Source organism: Pangasianodon hypophthalmus, chromosome 10 (genome assembly GCF_027358585.1).
Source record: "Pangasianodon hypophthalmus isolate fPanHyp1 chromosome 10, fPanHyp1.pri, whole genome shotgun sequence".
NCBI lineage: Eukaryota > Metazoa > Chordata > Actinopteri > Siluriformes > Pangasiidae > Pangasianodon > Pangasianodon hypophthalmus.
In genome coordinates, this window is record NC_069719.1 from 20,141,255 (window position 1) to 20,150,560 (window position 9,306).

Here is a 9,306-nt window from a genome sequence, read left to right on the forward strand (position 1 = left end):
TTATGTTATAACAGCTATAAACAGTCACTCCTTCATAAGCCTTTCCATTTTTTGTCTCTCTCTTGAAGTGAACGAGACATAAAAACCCAACTTGTCATGTTACCAAGAAACCGAAAGGTGCCGAGTTCTCTGTCCTGAAAACTTTCCTGTTGTGGAAAACTTACTGGCTGTTGTCAAGCACTGACACTGGAGACTCCTTCCATATATGTTAAATAAACAATTCCTTACAGAAAGCTTGACCATATCAAGGATTATGTTTTACTTTGCTACAACACATTTTTTAACCATTTAACCATTTATTACCCTGAGATTATGTATGTCCCTGTAAATGAGGTGTTACTATAGAAGTAGCTGGCACTACTGTCAGAGCTGCTGTTATAGAAAATTTATCAACACCTTCTGACCAATCAGACTCAAGAATTCAACATCACTGTGGTATAAATTCATTTATGTTTATTCTCTGTCAGATTCTTTATCAATTCTTTTTAGGCAAAGAAACAAAGAAATATAACAAATGCAATATCCAGAACAGAGAATTGTTCAGATTGTTATTAAGAAAATACAATATCCAGCTTTATCTATCCAACCACATCCTAGAAGCAACACAGATATACAGTAATGAGGGGAAATATAAAGCTTGGCTTTTTTGTTTTATTTTCTTAATCTTTCTCATAATCTGTTTGTTTGTTGAGGAACTGTTCAGGACCAAAACAGAGTCCCATACTGAGAAGCAGGACTATGATAAGAAGCATGGTCATGTCCGTGACCATTTGTGTAAGGGCTCCATTTCCCCTTAATGTGTATTCAAATTAATGTTCATTTATAGTTATAATTTATTTATAACCAATGTGATAAGAAAAAAATATATAGTACCTTGTGAACACAGCTATAAATAATGCACAAGAAAAATGTGATATCTAAAATATGGTAATAATAATATAATTATTACCATATTTTAGATAATTTTAGGTAATAACATTATTTGTTAAAACTCAGAGTGTACCAGAGTGTCAACAGAGCTCAAACTTGTGTTGTGTTCACATGCCAATAGGTTACAATAAAGAACACAGAGCTCAACAAGGGCAAGAGCACCACTGTGGATCTTCCACAGGTCTGATTACAATAACAACAATGCCTGCGTTATTTTTCTTTTGTTTTGGCAGGGTATATCAGTCGGCTGTTTCACCCTGCTGATGCGCCGTCTGTTACACGCGCTGAATTATTGAGTGCCACTGCATCTCGGCTTTCACAGCCAACAACATTCATTCATTCCAGCTCTAGTGGCAGGTATTTCCCCTTCGGGTCCACTTCTGGATGAAAGGGTACAGCTTCAGGATCAATTCACCTTAACTTTATCCTGAACACACAGAAGTCCAGATCCTATTCTCGCCTGCCAGTTTCTCGCTCTTTGTTTACCCTTCTTTGTCACACCTGAGTCAGCCATTGCGTCAGCTCATGAATTGATGTGCATAGCTTAAAGGAAAATTCCAGCTTTTGTAGAAAGCTTTGCTAAGTATTTGTCAATTAAGCTCTTAAACTAGTTTCTCAAAGGTAGGAATTTGTGGTTATGAATTACTAACATTGACACATATACCCAGACGTGCCTCAGTTTCAGCCTGATCGTGCATATGGTGCCACAACTCCTCAGGGAAAGACTAAATTACTTTCTACTGTTTACCTCTAGCTTTTAAAAGTAAAATACTTCAGCTTTGGCAAAACATTCTCCCACGTCTTTCTCATCTAATAGCTATGACTTTATTATTCAAGTATAATGCTTGTAGTTTTGATTTTAATTTAATTTGCTTTATATTGTGACAATATAAATGTTTACTGGAGAAATACATCAGCTGTTTTTAGGTTTACACAAGTTAATCTGGGGGTTTTCTGCTCTTTTCTTAGTATAGGCAAATATGTTCAAACTTCCATCAATGACAATAGCACATGGTTTCTTTATATTTACGCATTCAACAATGCTTTTATGAATCACTGTGTGTAACAGCCCCCAACAAATCACAGGACCGGGCTTGTGCGTCGCACTGCAGCTTATCCAAGTCAGCAGACATAGTGGAAATCACGCATCTAATTTCAGCTGTTATGTTAAACCTAGATCGCAATTTTGATTTGGTACACACAAGGGCACCGAATCCATAAATAAGTGCAAGCAAATGGTTGGAAACGTCATTTTAGTCGGTCATGTATTGCATGTCACGTTATATTCTCATGAGCATAAAGCTGATTTTACACCAAAAGTAATTCAGCCTGCTCACTTCAGAACACGGAGCATTCATTCCTGTACTTCTTTTTGCACTAGTTTAGTAAATAAATAGTAAATATAATATTAAAATTATATTCTAAACATGCATTTCCATTGTATAAAGTTTGTTAATCAAATGAGATTTTCACTTCTATGGTCTGTGGAGAAGTTTACTAATGACTAATGTTATCGACCTATCTAATTTTTTTGTCTATTTGTTGTAATTTTTACACAATGTAGTGGTTAGATTAATGTAAATATAATACTTACCCTAATGTTAGTTAGCCTGCTAATTACACACTAAAATCCTTAGCTGAGTTAGTTGTTCATTAGCTTGGTTTAAGAATTTAGTTTATTTCCACAATTAAATATTTACCCCATTACTAGGTCTCTTTTAACAGCCCTGGCTACTGGTTTTACACTAAATCATGCTTAGCTAACACACTAAACTAAATAGTGATTGGTCAGCTAGCGCACAAACGAACTTTCTTACAGATGTATGTTATCCAACTAGCGAACTTAGCTAATCATTTTAGTTACACAATATCATAGCGAGTATAAAGGTAGTTAGCTTGCTGAACTCGGTTAAAGGTTTTAATAATTCCACAGTATAATATTTATATAGATTTGGGTGAGGAACAGGGACAAGAGGTTTTAGAGAGTTGGATCATATCACCTGTACAGGGAATTTACACAAGCTGACTACTAATGCTACAGTTTGCCTGCTTCTTTTTCTACGAGAAATTAGCTAGCTATCAAACTTACTTTACTTCTCTCTCTTGTTCAGATGTGTGTTCATTTAAGATTAGTAAATAAAATGTGTTTTTAATTAGAAAAAACTCTACTTGCCAACACCAAAGTATCATCTCTGTGTGTGGGGAAACACTGGTCTAACATTAGCTACACTGCTAACAAACCTGACCTCTTAGCTTGGTAGCTAACCTTAAGATAAATTTTATATTGAGCAAAGCTAAACATTAAAATGAGTAGCTGGTAAAATATTCTCCTTTCTTTTTAATGCTTGGACATGAATTATACAATTTAATAGTTAGCTGAATACTAGTGCACTTGGATACCTGCACAGTTTAATAATTACTGTTACACTAGTTAGCTTGTTACCAAGCAAGGTCTACTCATTTTAATGTCTTACTTGACAGAGTACTAAATTTATCCTTATGTAACCTACTAAATAATAAAATTGGCTATTGGTTTTAAATATAGGATAGAAAATATTAGTTGTAATTGAAATTGTAATTCTGAGTCACATAAAACTAATTTATTGCAGAGCCTGTGGATGTGCTGGAAGAATCATTAGATACACCCTCTGTCCTCCAGGTATGTGTCAGGAAAACGTAATATTTTATCAACATCTGAAACATGTAGGCCGCTTCTGTTTCTCTGTGTGTGTGTGTGTGTGTGTGTGTGTGTGTGTGTGTGTGTGTGTTAAGGTCATTGAGCCAGATCTGCAGCTGCTGCCCACCGAACCTCACCATGAACCTTCAGCTGTCGTTCTGGTAACCAAACCTTCCATTTATTTACTGAAGTTAATCACTGGATTTTCCAAACGACAGAACGTTAGCTGTGTTAATATGAAACTGCTATGACATTGTTGTTATGACCTTCATGCTCTACTTTTCACAGCCTCTAGGTGCTGGTGAGCTGAACAGCGCATGGTGCAATGATCACTTCCTCTCTGCAGCTCCCAGTATGGGGTATTCTACAGTGCTGCAGCTCAGATACAAACACACCCTCTTCTTTACAAGTTCTAATGTTTAGTTTTGCTTGTCTATTTCTAATCAGTGGACATTAGGAGAGACTTCCTTGAATGATAAGGGGTGCAGAGAGTCAGCTCTGCTGGTTTGAAACCACAATGAGACACTGCTGGAATCATAAGGTAATCACAGTCTTTATTACTCTGATGAAGAAAATGGACATTAATGATTTTTAGATGAGCACTGTTGTGAAATAGATCTTGAGTTTCAGCGAATTGTTATTTGCAGGGATTCCCTTATTATACCAACACTGAGGACTGTTTCACTGGCAGACAGGTAAGGGATTATTTGTTGTAGCATCACAAAAATTTTGTTAATTGCAGTGCCTAATTTTGTTCACTTTAAATTGTTCTCTTAAGGGTGTATCTGGGAGGGATAGAGAATTCATTTCCTGTAACCGCATGGAAACGCCTGTCAACATGCCACTTGAGGGTTATGTGGTAAATTTTTTACTCTGTCATGATGTGTTTATTGTAGACAGTAACTTCTGGAATTTTGTCCTTTGTACATTTATTTGTCTGCAGTATTAATATTTGATTTTCATTTTTAATTAACAGCAAACCATTAAAAAGGTGACCTGCACTTCCCTGCATGTGGGTGCAGATGGTCAGGTGGACACTTCCACTTGGATGCAGGAACACAGTCATTACTCTCCCCACAGTGATTCAGAGAGTCAACCTAATGTGTATCTTCATATGCTGGTATTCCCCTGAATGGGAGGCTATAAAATTTACTGTGGGAGTTTTAATGATTCATTGCTAATTTGGCTTGCAGGAGAGTGAGGAGAGCCTTGACCCAGAGGAGATGGAGGTCCCCTTTATTAGGAAAGATCCTCTTCCCTGTCCAGTTTGGGTGAGCCTGTGCCCATGATAGTCTTAGATTCTTGTTCTTGGCTGACAGGAGTGGAACCTTTTGTGGTCTACTGCTGTTGTAGCTTATCCACCTCAAGGTTTGATGTGTTGTCCCTTCTAAGATGCTTTTCTGCTCACCATGGATGTAAAGAGTGATTATTTTTGTTACTGTAGACTTCCTGTAAGCTTGTCATTCTCCTCTGATCTCTCTCATCAGCAAGGTGTTTCAGCCTGCAGACCCTCCGCTCACAGGATGTTTTTTGTTTTTCGCACCATTCTATGTAAACTCTAGAGACTGTTATGAAATACTCAAACCAGCCCATCTGACACCAACAACCATGCCATGGTTAAAGTCACATAAATCACACTTTTTCTTCATTCTGTTGTTTGATGTGAACATTAACTGAAGCTCTTGACCTGTATCTGCATGATTTTATGCATTTTGCTGCTGCCACATAATTGGCTGATTGGATAACTGCATAAATGAGCAGCTGTACAGGTTTTTCTTTTAATGTGGATGGTGAGTGTAAGTTAGTTCCCTTTTCATCCTGTGTTACATTTCATATTTGTTCTTTTTCATCACTCCACAGATAAATATATATTAATTTTGTTATATTTCTATTAACACAATATCAAAAATCTCTCTTCTTGTCTTCATTAACAGGTCTGCACAAAGAACCCAGGATTTAAGGACCAGAATTGCATAATCAGTTGTAGCCTGTGTAGCATTTTCTTTTTTTTTCAAATTTCCATCATAATTGAAAGGATTGCTTTCTATTGGATTTCCAGGTTTAGTGTAAATGATGTGTCTGTGTTCGCCTTTCATCCAGTATAATCGCTATCATTATCATCCCTGAAAATTCATCCCTCTATGGAGAGCCTGTGGATATTATACTGAATAGAGCACAGCTGTAATTAGGAATAAGATTTTGTAGATATTTATACCCGTGGAAAATTTGCTGAGAGACCCAAACTGTAGAAAAGTCTAAATATAGTCTGAAATTCTAATTGTAGGACCAAAAATCTGTGATATGGCACCATTTTACATGTATTGGTGAATTAGTTTACACTAAGTATACTTTTAGTACTGACAAATGCAGAAATTAAATCATTATAGTATAGCATCTATATCAGGCCATCACCCTATTACTTTTTAAGAAGAAATATTTTTTAATCAGCAGTCTTTAAGATGTTTTCCAAAACAGCTTTTGATGTAAAAACAACACCAAAAATCATGGTTACAAAAATGCTTCATGTGCATTCACCTCATAATTATGATATTTTCAACAGGACATGAAATCACTTTATGTGAGTGTGATCAACAGCAAACAGGAAGTTGACCCTAAAAATCTTGAGCTAGGAAAAATTACGTATGCTTTGACTAGGTTTTTTCATGAGGTTATAAATTTGTTATGACAAATATACTGTACACCCCAAATTGTTAAAAATGTTAAAAAAAAAAATAATAAACAGTATCACGTGCTAAAATTATATGTACACCTAGCAAAAATCACATAATTGCTGCAGATTTGTCAGCGGCACAGTCATGCTGAGAATCTCCCATTCTGCCACATCCCAAAGATGCTCTTTTTTCAGATCTGGTGACTGCAGAGGCCATTGTAGTACACTGAACACATTGTCATGTTCATGGAACAAGTTTGAGACGACTTTCTGGCACATTATCATAGAGGTAGCCGTCATATAACGGGGAAATTGTGGCCATAAAGGGTTGCATGTAGTCAGCAGTAATATTCAGGCTGACAGGAGTGGAACTTGATGTAGTCTTCTGCTGTTGTAGGCATCTGCCTCAAATTCTCCAGCTTTGTGCTCAGGGATAGGCTCTGGATCCACCATGACCCTGATCAAGATAAAGTGGTTACTGAGGATGAATGAATGAATGAATGATCATATCATGATGATATTGTGATAGCTAAATTAAGCACCTTGGGAGATTTCAGTAGTGAGTACAATTGCTTATAGTGACAGTCTGCCATCCAAGTAAAGACCTTCTTTCTCCTCTATTTGAATAAAAAATGATACAGTCTCTGTGTTTTTAACACCAGATTGCTTCTTTATTGAGTTTGTTTTTATAGGCTACATAAATGAGGCTATAGATTATTAAAAAAAACCTTTGCTAAATTGCCTACGTATTTAAGAAAAGCATACACATGATTTGTTTTTCCTGGTCTTCCTATTCGCAGTATGACTCCTTAGGCATAAAAAGCGTTATATTTAAATAAAGACTAAAATTACAGAATTTAATTTTTGCCACATTGTAGTATTGAAAACAGTATGCAATGTAATCATACTTCTGTTACGTCACCACTATCATTGTCTAATCCAGTCAAAGAGCTTCAATACCTGACCCATAGATTAAGCTATGTAGAGACTGTCGCAAACTGTTGTGAAATCACATCTGTGATCATCCTTGTAACATCTTGACTGAAAATGATTTGTTTGTATATTGTGTGGCTCAACATATTTTCCTGTACGTAAAGCTTCCCCCTGCCCTTCCTGATGAAATACTCATGAAGAACACGCGTATGTGTACATGCCTCAGACTTGTGCAGACTTGTTTGATTGCGGACTGGAACTTGCGGACTGTAACCATGAGTATTTGTCTTAACATAAACCTACTATAAGCTGTCGTCACAGTTTGATATTGACACTCCTAAGAAGTGTGTTCAGTTAGTTTGATGTGTTAATAAACATGTCTCAAATGCAGATGTGTTCTGTTAGCAGATATTATTTTTAGAAATAGATTGATATGAACATGTTATCAACCTGAAAATGGAAATTCTTTCCCAAGATTTCCTATTACACACAAAGCTGTCACTGTCTACCTTTAGTCAAATCAATATTCAAAATGAATATTCATGTCAACAATTTTGTCAACTCAGTAACAAGTATTTTGAATGAAGAGAACCAATGAAATAATGTAACTGGTTTTTAATAACAAATTAAAAAGACCGTCAATGTGTCAGCTGAATGCAATTCATTTGTCCTAATCGCTTGCTTTGGCTTGGTTTCTTTGGAGAGGACTCTTTTTGGTTTTAGACACAGGCTAATGCTGAGCAAGATGTTTTGAGGGAATCGAATGAAATTGATATTTAATGGTACATGTTGAAGAGAACCTAGGTGCTGCTATAGTGTTATGTGTTTTGTGACAGGTCTTGACTGATTTATTGGCTAGTGTTTGGAAGTTCTGTAAGTGTTTTTAAATTACAACTGAGCCTAAAAAACACTGGAAAAATAACTCATTTAAGTAATTTATGAAAAAGATGTCAGCTAGGTAATGCAAAATCCCTAGATCTTGTCCATGTATAAGAGAAGAACTGGCCATTTTTGCGTAATGGTGAATTGTTGCATTATTAAATTGTACACTGATGTTTTTGTTTTTTCTAAAAATCTGTGGTCATGTTTTTATGTGTTGCTTGTTTAATGTGTCCCTTTTGTTGGCTGGTTTGTTGGTTGTACTTTGTAATCGCCACTAAGTTTTAGTTTCCTATACACAAATGACTTGATATTTCACCCTTAAACACAAACTTCATGCAAAAAAAAAGTACAGGAGATTTTCTTCCATGAATTCCTGTAACCGCATGGAAACGTCTGTCAACATTCTTCAAAAAAAAAAAAAAAAAATACAATTGTAGTACAAAACCTAAACATTATGATCAAATTTTACAAAGTAAAAATATATCAAGGGTCTTCAGTCCTAGAGAAGTAAAAAGAGTCAGAAGCAAACAGAAACGAGTCTCTGTTTGCGATATGCTTTCGTCTTTGAGGCAGTGAAACTAGTCGAGCTGGTTTTCTGATTGAGTTTCACAAGCAGTAAAAGAGAAGCCAGTCATGTATCTTTTCGTCTTTTTGCATGAGATTCAGTGAATAATCTTTGATGAGTTAGCTTGTCTTCATGCAAATTATCGTCACTCACATTTTTGTGGTGAGTCATTTTGATGACAAGCATGAAAGGCTGTTTACTGCTGGTTTGATGAAGACTTTTCGTTTGGTTTTCAGCTGTTTATCTGCTTTATTTGTACAATAGATTACACTTTCATGATACACTAACATACTGAACACAATGTAATGGAGTTTGAATGAAGCTGTGGGTCTTTCCAAAAGAAATAATTTAGGGGTTTCCCAGTGAAAGGTGCAAACTGTATTGATCCTCCCCCTTCTCTTCAATATTTGGGCTCTTTTGTATAGATTCATGATGTATGATTCCAATTCAGGTGGGGGGGTTAATACTTATGCAGGCCACTAAGTACATATGCTAAAACCATAATTTGTACATTTGGGGCTCTTTTTTTTTAATAAATTGCAGTCTATTCGTCCGTTTGTATGTGATATATTCGTTTTTTGTATTCAGAATGTACCAATAAATTTTGATGAATTAACACATATAAGACGTGTTGAAGTGTTATTGGCC